Source organism: Epinephelus lanceolatus, chromosome 19 (genome assembly GCF_041903045.1).
Source record: "Epinephelus lanceolatus isolate andai-2023 chromosome 19, ASM4190304v1, whole genome shotgun sequence".
Classification (NCBI taxonomy): Eukaryota; Metazoa; Chordata; class Actinopteri; order Perciformes; family Serranidae; genus Epinephelus; species Epinephelus lanceolatus.
The window spans coordinates 15,155,381-15,166,982 of record NC_135752.1 but is presented as its reverse complement, the minus strand read 5'-3'; positions in this window follow the sequence as shown (position 1 = coordinate 15,166,982).

Genomic DNA, 11,602 nt, shown 5'->3' with positions numbered 1-11,602 from the left:
AGAACCACAGAACAAATAAGCATTATTGCGGCCTCTTTTGTACAGATAATGTAAGGACGTAGATAACACATTTCTGGAAACATTAAAAATGTGGTGTCCAGGGTGACTGGGACATAAGGTCAACTAACTATACAGGGTTAATTTGCTCGCCTGCTGTAAAACCACATAATCAAAACTGCATGCCCTCATTAGTGTGTCAACATGTTGGTGGGCGGGGCAAGCATCCAACAAGAAGAACAGCACTGGCCTCTATCAGGATTTGATCCATTCAGTCCAGTAACATTTCAAAAGTCTAGAAGAGCCATATGATTAGATTATTTTTATCCCTATTCAAGTTGGTGAAGGCAAACTGGAAGTTAGCTGCTGTGCTATGCTTGGACACTAGTACTTTTGCTCTATGGGCCCCACAGTGCAGCAGGTCTGGGTAATTTCATGCTGCTGAAATCAAGCCTTTTTGGGTTCTTGTATCACTAAACAACTTTCATAGGAATAAACAGGGGACCACCTCTCTTTATACATCATGTGCAACATATGAGTTGAGGAAAAATGACATAAGCTGTAGTCACTCATAAAATTGTCGTTGCTATTATGCTGCACAGATGGAAACATGATTATACTACAGCAAAAAAATCTGTAAAAAAAAACTATGCTGATAACATGGTACTATTTTTAGAATTAGGTAGTTTTTATTTTGTCCCATTCACCCAAACATGGTTTGGTGAATGGGAAAGCATGATTGTTGTTTATTGGGACAGTGCTGAAAGGCTTTGCTAATGAAGAACATTTACAACCTTGCAATCGAGAACCATTTTTTGTGCTCTGTATACTCAAGATTAGGTTTTTATTGATTTCTTAGAAATGCTTTATAAAAGTTGGATCTGCTTGATCTTTATGATCACCTTCTTAACACAACTCTTCTCTTGCAAATATGTTAACACGTTTTCACACATTTTTCACACCCTCTTACAAACCAGGTAACACAGATCTTACAGAAAGACCCAAAACTCTATTGTATTAGCTGTGTAAAACAAATTCTAACTATTCACAGCTGAAATAAATTAGGCTATGTGCATAATTATGAACCACTAATGCACCTGTGTGAAACTCCTTTGCACAACTCTTCAATCAGCAATCAGTTGTTATCCATCTGTAAAAGATGCCACCTCTGTGTTGCTATTTGCAAGCATGGATCAAAGAGGCCAAAGGCACATGGAAATGAGTAATGCATGCAATAAGATGAATGAAGAAAACTTTCTCAGATAATCTATCTCTCTCATTTTTAAACAGTATTTTTAACACAGCATCTCAAAAAACAAACAAACATGGATGCTTCACACACAGATGATCTTTACAATCAGCACAGTTTCAAGGTCAGTACCCAAGATTAGAGTCACCAATTCAGTATCTGACCAAATATCTTCCGTCCTGTTTCTGAGTTATTAAGTTGAATGATGGTCAGAAAAGTGTTTTATGCAGAACATTATGATGTCATAGTGAAGCTGACCTTTGACCTTTTGGATATAAAATGTCATCACTTCATTATTTTATCCTATTAGACATTTATGTACAGTTTTATCTTAATTAGCATATGAATTCTTGAGGTATGGCCAAAAACACGTCTTGTGAGGTCAAACTGACCTCGACCACAAAATTCTAATCGGTTTATTCTTCAGTCCAAGTGGATGATTTTGAGATATCATGCTCAAGAGAGTGAGACAAATGCCAGGTCACACTGACCTTGACCTCATCGCTCCTCATTGGGTGGACATTTGTGCCAAATTTGAAGGCATTCTTGAGATATCATGTTCACAAGGATGGGATGTGCGGTTATACGGATGAACAGACAAACAATGAGACAATGAGAAAATAATGCCTTGGGTAAAAAGTGCAGCTACAGAGTGCAGCAGGGTTTGTTAGCTTAAGTAAAATAATCTTGGGAAAAATTAATACAAGTCATGCTTTGACTCATGCTTACTTGCCTTTTTTGGGCACACACTATAACTATGTTAAGTATCAACAAATGGCACAGGCATAAAGCACAAAGTAAAGTTTCGGCCTGAGTGTTACTGTTTCGAAAGGAGAAATGTGTTTAAACCGAAAGCAAACTTGTTGTTGTTCCTAACCTCTTTATGTATGCATACCCCTAATCCATCTTAGAAATCTTCATGGACTAGCTGGATTTTGCTAAGGTGTGTTTTGCCAGCAAAAATAACTAAAACCCAACACTAAGTTTATTCTCGACCTTTTGACCCATCCCGTACTAATCCTGGTTAATCTATTGCAGAGTTGAATGGCACTAGTGACACCTAACTAACACCTAACCCTTGGACATTAAGCAACTTTTTTTTTACTTCAAATAAAGGGTTCATCTTCAGTATTACAGAAGTGTGTCATCTGTTTGACTCATTATTTGAATTTATGGGAGGAAAAGCTGGAAATTAAAAAACAACAACAAAAAAAAAATCATCCATTATTAACTTTCTGAGGGGCTTTGCATATTTTCTACAAATACTATGCCTTCTCGCAAACACATTTGCACATTTGTCAACCTTGAGTCACAGCTGGATCAGTGAGGGTCAAGCCTAAGCCTGTAACCCTATTTTAGTCTTATTTCAAAGGATAACCCTGACTAATCCTCACCGTATACATGCAAGCCTGTAAGAGAGGTCAGCTAAGTAACGTATGAAAGGGAGTGACAGATGAAGGGATGTAGGGATGAGAGACTTTTTGTTTTAATTATGTTGACAGGTGCACCCTGGGAGTTAGGCCCACTAATGCATTCATGACGACCTGGTGAGACATCACAGTTCCCCTGAAATAACCTGGACAATCCATGAACTGACTCAGGATGGCACAGTGAACAAAGACTGTGCTGTAGTTAAAATATTATGTAAGTGAAAGTTGTTGTCTTTGTTGTGTTGACAGTTGGCAGTTTTTATGTTATCCAAGGTAACAACCAGCAACTAGATAATAGCTTGTTCTGCTTTTAATAACAAAATAAAGTTATAGACGTCACTCACCCTGGTTGGCTCATCTCTCCTCCCCTCCAATCGACTTGGGCAGCTCACACTTTGTGGCGGTCCTGGACATTGGTGCCCTAAGCATCAACCTCTCTACCTCCTTTATCTCAGAATAAGAAGCCCACCCATCCCAGGCACAAGGATGAGTGCAGTCATGTAGTCAAACTGCACCAAACTGGGTGCAAATAAACAGTTTTATTACTGTGCTGTCCTCAGTGTTCACAAATTAGAATGATAGACACAGAAATAACAGAGGGGAAACTATGAATAGAATTTTACATGACAGTAAATAGATATTTGGTAGATATTAAAACATCACACCCATGCCACAAAAACAAATTCTGCTAGAACTGCACTATGACTCTGAATCAGGTTGTTTTTTTATAGGGGGTAATAATGTTGGCTGTGGTTCCATTACCAGTGTGCAAGCACGCTAATCAGTCCATTCATTCACCCCATTAGGGTGAGCTAGCTCTATAATTAAACACAAGTTGAACAGTTTTACCAGCTGAATGGAAGATGAATGGATGTGCTTTGTTCCTGCTAAACACTGTAACTCACAGAATGGTAACGCAGACTTAGAAAAGTCTACACATCTTTTTTTTCCAGCGCTTTTAACCACATCCTGTCAGACAGTCACATCATCTTTGACAGATTTAGATAGACAAGCACCCATCAAGTAGTATGAGACGTAAGTTTCAAGCTTCAGTCTGTGATGACAACTGAGGAAACTCTTACTGAAGAAGATCATGAAAATTTCGTTGAAAGTTATGCTCATTTAAAAAGCTAGTAAGTCGACCTTGAGTTAAAAGAAGAAATGACCCTTTGTATGTCAATTACTCACCCTGTGTTACTCTGAAATTGTGAGGAAAAACATGCCTTCAGTGGACAAAGAATCCAAAAACAGAGACTATTCTTGATGAAGTAATCGGTGGCCGCATTAAACAAAAGCAAAATTATATAAAAACACCTGTTTACAAACTTTCACACAACTTGTGCAGTATAATCCAAGTCTCATTTAACCAGTCGTATGCTCAGTACTTTCCAAACAGACAGAACTTTCCAACAGGGAACTGAACTAAAAGTGAAACTTACCTATGCTCTCTTCAAAGCAAGACTCCATTGACAAAATCAGTAATTTTACCTCACTGAACACAGGAGCTGCTGGTTTACTGCTGCCTCGATCAGTTTGTTTGTGTTATTATTATTGTGTTATTTGCTCAGTACTTTCTAAACAAACAGCCCTTTCTGATGGGAAAGTTAATGGGAAGTGAAACTTATCAGGGCTCTCTTCAAAGCCAGACTCCATTGACAAAAACGGTAAATCATTCTGTGCTAAACACAGGAGCTGCTGGTCTACTGCTGCCTTGGTAAGTAGTTTGTTTGTGTCATTGTGTGACTTTGGCCAATCTGAACCAACTCTTTAAAACACCAAAGTCACACAATAACACAAACAAACCTCCAATCAAGGCAGCAGACCAACAGCTCCCATGTTCGATGATGTTTTTGTCAATGGAGTCTGGCTTTGAAGAGAGCATAGCTGAGTTTCACTTTCCATTCATTTCCCCATCAGAATGGGTTAGGGTGTGGGGAGTACTGAGCATACAACTTGGTAAATGTGACTTAAATTACACTGCCTGACTTGTGTGAGAGTTTGTAAACAGATGATTTGATATAGTTTTGCTGTTGTTAAATGTGGACCCCTTTTTAATACTCCAATTCATCAAGAATTTTCTCCTGTTTTTGTACTCTTCGTCCACCAGAGGCATGCATAAAAAAAGTTTTCCTCACAAATTCGCTGTAACAAAGGGGAAGCAGCTGATATACAAATGATCATTTAGGAGTTGAAGATTTCCTTTAAGGTTATTTTTAAGACTATATGAAATTTGATCACTCTCAGCTATAAGCAGCTCTAAGACTAAAGATGCTTCACATACTTACTTTGTTTCAGTCTATAAACAGTATATAGCAGTGTAACAGTATATGTATTTTTCTATAATGACATGGATATCAATATACAGTACAGGCCAAAAGTTTGGACACACCTCATTCAATGCGTTTTCTTTATTTTCATGACTATTTACATTGTAGATTCTCACTGAAGGCATCAAAACTATGAATGAACACATGTAGAGTTATGTACTTAACAAAAAAAGGTGAAATAACTGAAAACATGTTTTATATTCTAGTTTCTTCAAAATAGCCACCCTTTGCTCTGATTACTGCTTTGCACACTCTTGGCATTCTCTCCATGAGCTTCAAGAGGTAGTCACCTGAAATGGTTTCCACTTCACAGGTGTGCCTTATCAGGGTTAATTAGTGGAATTTCTTGCTTTATCAATGGGGTTGGGACCATCAGTTGTGTTGTGCAGAAGTCAGGTTAATACACAGCCGACAGCCCTATTGGACAACTGTTAAAATTCATATTATGGCAAGAACCAATCAGCTAACTAAAGAAAAACCAGTGGCCATCATTACTTTAAGAAATGAAGGTCAGTCAGTCCGGAAAATTGCAAAAACTTTAAACGTGTCCCCAAGTGGAGTCGCAAAAACCATCAAGCGCTACAATGAAACTGGCACACATGAGGACCGACCCAGGAAAGGAAGACCAAGAGTCACCTCTGCTTCTGAGGATAAGTTCATCCGAGTCACCAGCCTCAGAAATCGCAAGTTAACAGCAGCTCAGATCAGAGACCAGATGAATGCCACACAGAGTTCTAGCAGCAGACCCATCTCTAGAACAACTGTTAAGAGGAGACTGCGCCAATCAGGCCTTCATGGTCAAATAGCTGCTAGGAAACCACTGCTAAGGAGAGGCAACAAGCAGAAGAGATTTGTTTGGGCCAAGAAACACAAGGAATGGACATTAGACCAGTGGAAATCTGTGCTTTGGTCTGATGAGTCCAAATTTGAGATCTTTGGTTCCAACCGCCGTGTCTTTGTGAGACGCAGAAAAGGTGAACGGATGGATTCCACATGCCTGGTTCCCACTGTGAAGCATGGAGGAGGAGGTGTGATGGTGTGGGGGTGTTTTGCTGGTGACACTGTTGGGGATTTATTCGAAACTGAAGGCACACTGAACCAGCATGGCTACCACAGCATCCTGCAGCGACATGCCATCCCATCCGGTTTGCGTTTAGTTGGACGATCATTTATTTTTCAACAGGACAATGACCCCAAACACACCTCCAGGCTGTGTAAGGGCTATTTGACCAAGAAGGAGAGTGATGGAGTGCTGCGGCAGATGACCTGGCCTCCACAGTCACCGGACCTGAACCCAATCCAGATGGTTTGGGGTGAGCTGGACCGCAGAGTGAAGGCAAAGGGGCCAACAAGTGCTAAACACCTCTGGGAACTCCTTCAAGACTGTTGGAAAACCATTTCAGGTGACTACCTCTTGAAGCTCATGGAGAGAATGCCAAGAGTGTGCAAAGCAGTAATCAGAGCAAAGGGTGGCTATTTTGAAGAAACTAGAATATAAAACATGTTTTCAGTTATTTCACCTTTTTTTGTTAAGTACATAACTCCACATGTGTTCATTCATAGTTTTGATGCCTTCAGTGAGAATCTACAATGTAAATAGTCATGGAAATAAAGAAAACGCATTGAATGAGAAGGTGTGTCCAAACTTTTGGCCTGTACTGTATTCTCAATATCTATTAATATTACATTACATTACATTACTGTAAAGGTGATCTCTCAGGTAACGGTGCTCCTGTGATGATAGCTTTTGTAAACAAACTGTGGTTGTCTTCTTAAGTCGCATGAACACATGCTAAAAAATTCATCTCCCCTTGAGTACAATTACTCACATTTAATGAAGCATAAATGCCTAATGGAGGGCAGTGTGTCTTTGATAACGGAGCCACAGATCAACTGAAGCATGCGTCACCCTGGTGTAACCCCTGTGAGCGCGGCTTTCAAAAGGTAACCGCAAACCACTGCTGCAATTTGAGCTGTGCTCAGTTTGAAATTGGGAGTGAAGAGACAGATAGCCGTGTGTAAAATACTCATTCATGAAATTTCATAAAAAGTGTTATGTGTGATATTTGTTTTGATGACAAATATCTGTAAATGTTACAGTGTTGCACATTAGGGCTGCAAATAACAAGTATTCCTAATGAATGATTAATCTGATGATCATTTGTTAGAATAATCAACTGATCGTTTTGTCTATTAAATGTCAGCTAGTAGTGAAAAATGCTCATTTTAATTCGAGGTGATATCTTCTAATGACTTGTTTTGTCTCACCAACAGCAGGAACCTCAAAGATGTTCAGTTCACTAACTTGTATGACAAAGAAAGCAATCAAATCCAGATATGCAAGCAGCTGGGATACTTGTGTATAAACTCAGAATAGTTGCAGATTAATTTTATGGCAATAAAAAAAATCAATTAAACAGCTAATCTTTACAGCTCTCCTGAAATGCAATCAAAAATCAATGTCACTTTATTATATCAAGGTTCAGTTAGTAACTGCTCCCATCTATCAGTACATAGTCATGCAGAGAAATCTGTCTTTTGTATGACGACTTTATGACTGATAACTGGATTGAGGATAATGAATGGAAATCCCTGGTGGCCCTATGGAGCGATTTTTCACCTCGCCTGTAACTGCTGACAGACACTATTCCTGAATACTCTATGACCCTCTCCATCACTGCTGCATCTCTGAAATCATTTCACCATTTTCTCTCTCAATCAAACCGTAAATTAGTAAAAGCGGCTGTCTTCATACAACACCCCAGGGTGGGACCTGGTCATTGTTTTGCAAGTCACAAGTAAGTTTCAAGTCATTGCACTCAAGTCCCAAGTCCTAAAATTTGAGTTTCAAGTCCTGAACAAGTCACAATGCACCCTTCGCCAAAATGCCACTTTAATCTTACAAAAATCATGAGTGCTTTTTAAAATTTGTAGTTATTTGTTAAAACAAGTGCGACTGAACTTTATCATGAAAATGTAGTGCTGACTCTCTGTTGTAGCGTCTCTGTCTGTAATTTTTGACCCTCATGTTTAGCATACTGCAATTTCTTTTTTGTTGAAAACCGCATGGATTTTGTACATGAACAAAATTATTGTTGGTATCGTGTTCTCCAACTGGTGCTCAGTAAGGTAATGTTATTTCAACATAGTTCACCCCTGTAGCTTGACTGGTTCAAATAGCATGAATCTGGGAAATTAAGTGTCGACTTGCTGGGAATTAATGGCGTTAAATGTTAGTTGATTCAAATAATGAGGTGAAATGAACAGATTCTTGGTGGGTTTGGGGTTATGGGTTTAGAGAGCAAATGTTCCGTGGTTGTTTTGGTGTCTTGGTTGTGATAAAAAAACACAATAAAAATTATTTAAAAAATGAACTGATTCATGGTACACTTTAAAAAAAAAAAAAGAAAAAAAAAATCATACTTTATAACCTTTAAACACATTCTTACTCCGACCTTGTCACATATTGACATTTTGGTCATGGACTTTCCACGTCCAGATACGATGTGAAAGGTACCCTGGGTGCGTTGGTTATTGACGTTCTGGGACGCTGTGTCAAGTTTTGCCTGTAACATGAATTGTCTCAGGAAATTTACCGTTTACATACAGTCTCTTTCAAAATAAACACACTACATCAGTACAACAATGCAAATTTTTATTTATTTTTTTCCTACAACAACCAACGGTCATGGTTGGGTTTAGGCAACAAAAGCACGTGGTTAGGTTTAGGAAAAACGAAAAGGGTTTGGCTTTAGAATCTTATGAGATGTGAACACCACTCTCTCGGGTTAAAGTCAGTGTTTGTCGGGCCCCAACCACCTCACTCGGACTTTTGCTGCCTTAACACTCGTCCTTGTCCCACCACATTTCCCCCTGACGCCGCCGGGTGCTGTTGAAATATAACAAGAACCGGCCATGTATCATGCCAACGTTAAAGGACACCTGTTTTCATTGGTTTCTGATGTTGCAAGTCAGTGCCCAAGTGCCGGATTTTGATGACTTTGGAGTGAGATCAGGCTCAACCTTTTAGGCTTTGGGGAAAGTATCAAGTATTTTCAGATCAAAAGGCTGTAATCAAAGTGAAGTCATGAGTTTTTGGTGGTAAAGTCCATGTCCAGTTGCAAGTCTTTTTTTATTTTGTCAATTTGAGTCTAAAGTCATCAAATTTGTGACCCAAGTCCAAGTTACGTGACTCAGGTCCACACCTCTACACGACACACTGTGCTGATGCTGACAATAGAACGACACACACTCGTTTTTAAATGACAATATGTCTTTTATTTTCTATATTTTAAAGGTTTATTATTTACAAACAAAATAAACAAAAAAAAAATCAAAAAGATTTTTTGACAAACACTGTTTGTCTGCATATTGTTGTAAGAAAGTTTACATTTACCTTTCTTGCGTCTGTATCAAGTAACCAACTGACAGTTCTTTTTCTCTAAGCCTTGGATTACAGAAATGAGCTGAACAATGACCATGTGAGTGGGCTTTAAGAGGACCCAGCAGCTCGCCGTAGCTCCTGCCCCTCTCGCTCTCCACTGCGCACATCATCAGTAAACATATGAAACCTGCGGTCGTCAAAACCAAATAAATATTTGGTTTGTCCTCTCTGGGCATTATTATTCTCAGTTCCTTTTGCATCTCTTCTGTTTTTCCTCAAACCAACAAAACAACAAACAAAAAGAAATATACAAATATATGTGCTGGTTTGTTGAGAGTCTCTATACTGCTAATATGTAAGCTCATTAGTTTGTGTTGTACATCACCATTAATGCCCATTCCAGTATGTTAGTTGTGATAGTGAAAAAAGCACATAGTTGGGAAGCTCTCCCTCCAAAGGCAAGTATCAAAAACAGCACAAAGCAACAGTGCTGCTGCTATCCATCTTGACTGTGTACTAGTTCCTATACACTATGGCATATTCACGATTAAGCGCTCTTCGTTGCAAATAGAACACCTCCCCCCTCTCATTTAGAACCTCATACAGGATCAGGGCAGCACAAATTCACGGGGATGTCGCTCCCTTACTAACTCCTTCAACATCTATAACCTAGCTGCAAGAATCTGTACTTTCGTCTTTTTATTAGTAAATCAGAAAGTGCAATTTAAAACAAAGACAATGAATGTTTCACTTTGGCCAGTTTCCTTCCACACATCAATATTCAACCCAAACATTAGTGGCTAGCTACAAAGAAAGGTATAAAGGTGCTCCAATTTTACACAATGTCTCATTGAGCGTGATATTACTGCTAAAGATTGCACTTTTTCTTTTTTCTTTTTTAAACTGTACATGACCTCAATAAATATTCTATATAGCTTGACCGAGAATGTTAGAAAAAACCTGCCTCTAGAAGTTCACATTGTAAGTAAAGATACCAATTGGATAAACTTGAGACATTTGGCCATCGTCGCGTACTCCTTTCCTGTCTAAAAACACTGAGACATAGAACACATAGAGTATAGTAAGAATGAATGCGCAGTTGTGTGCAGAAGTGCCCCCCGCCCCGAATGCACCGAGCTCACACTCATAACAAAGGATGGAACATGGCTATAGTTTAGGCACAAATACTTAAGAATGTCCATGTGAAAAAGTCAATGCTTCTGTTCACACACAGATAAAACATCTAGGCAGACAGACAATGAACAAAACATAATCTAACATTACATTTAACGTCAACATTTTTGAGATAGTATCTTTTTAAGTATTTGTGACAGTGCATGCTTTCATGACATTTGGTGGGTTGACTGTATTGGTACACTATCGACACAATCTGTAGCGAGGACCTGTAATCTTTTTAAAACGGCATCTCAGAGGGCTTAGTCACTTTGAACTGATGGGATGTTCGGCGCCATGAAAACTATGACTCTCTATGGACGTTCTGCACGACTGGCAGCAGAGTACTTTGTCATGTTTGACTCGCTGTGCGAAGACTGCAGGAAGGCCTCGTGCACACATCTACTGTATGTGCAGGGAGATGACCTGTAAGCCGTAATGGCTGGCTTATTTTAGTCATGAAATACTTTTATTACTGTAAGATTAAAATATTCAAAATAGCTCTTATCCTTTTGGACAGAGTCACGATATTCTGGCTTGACCTTGCTTCCCTGCCTCAACATCAGTCCAGGTCAGTTTAGAGTACCTAAGCCCACAGAATGGATTTACATGAGACAGAAACCTTAATGCAAACCAGCAATTCTTTATCTGACTTGCAGCAGCACAAAAACACCTCTCGCTGAAAATGTACCTCTCTGCACATTTGAGTGACGTCTTTAACCTAAAGTGTATGAGCTGATAGTGTCGTGCCAGGCTCTTCAACTACAGTTAGTGTGATATGACAACGTACAGTACAGTTTTACTCAAGAAGCAGTTGAAAAAAAGGTGTGATGAATAAAAAGATGTGGGTCTCATTAATACTCTCGAATGATATATTTCATAAAATGATCAGCCCCTCCAGGATGTTGCCATCTCAAAAATGAATGACTCCTGTGCAACCTTGAAATTTTGTCCATTCACTGCAACTTTACTAATAATTTAAAATGGGTAAAATCTCATTTCATTGTAGAGCTGTGCGCAGCGTATTGATTTGCTCTGCCCC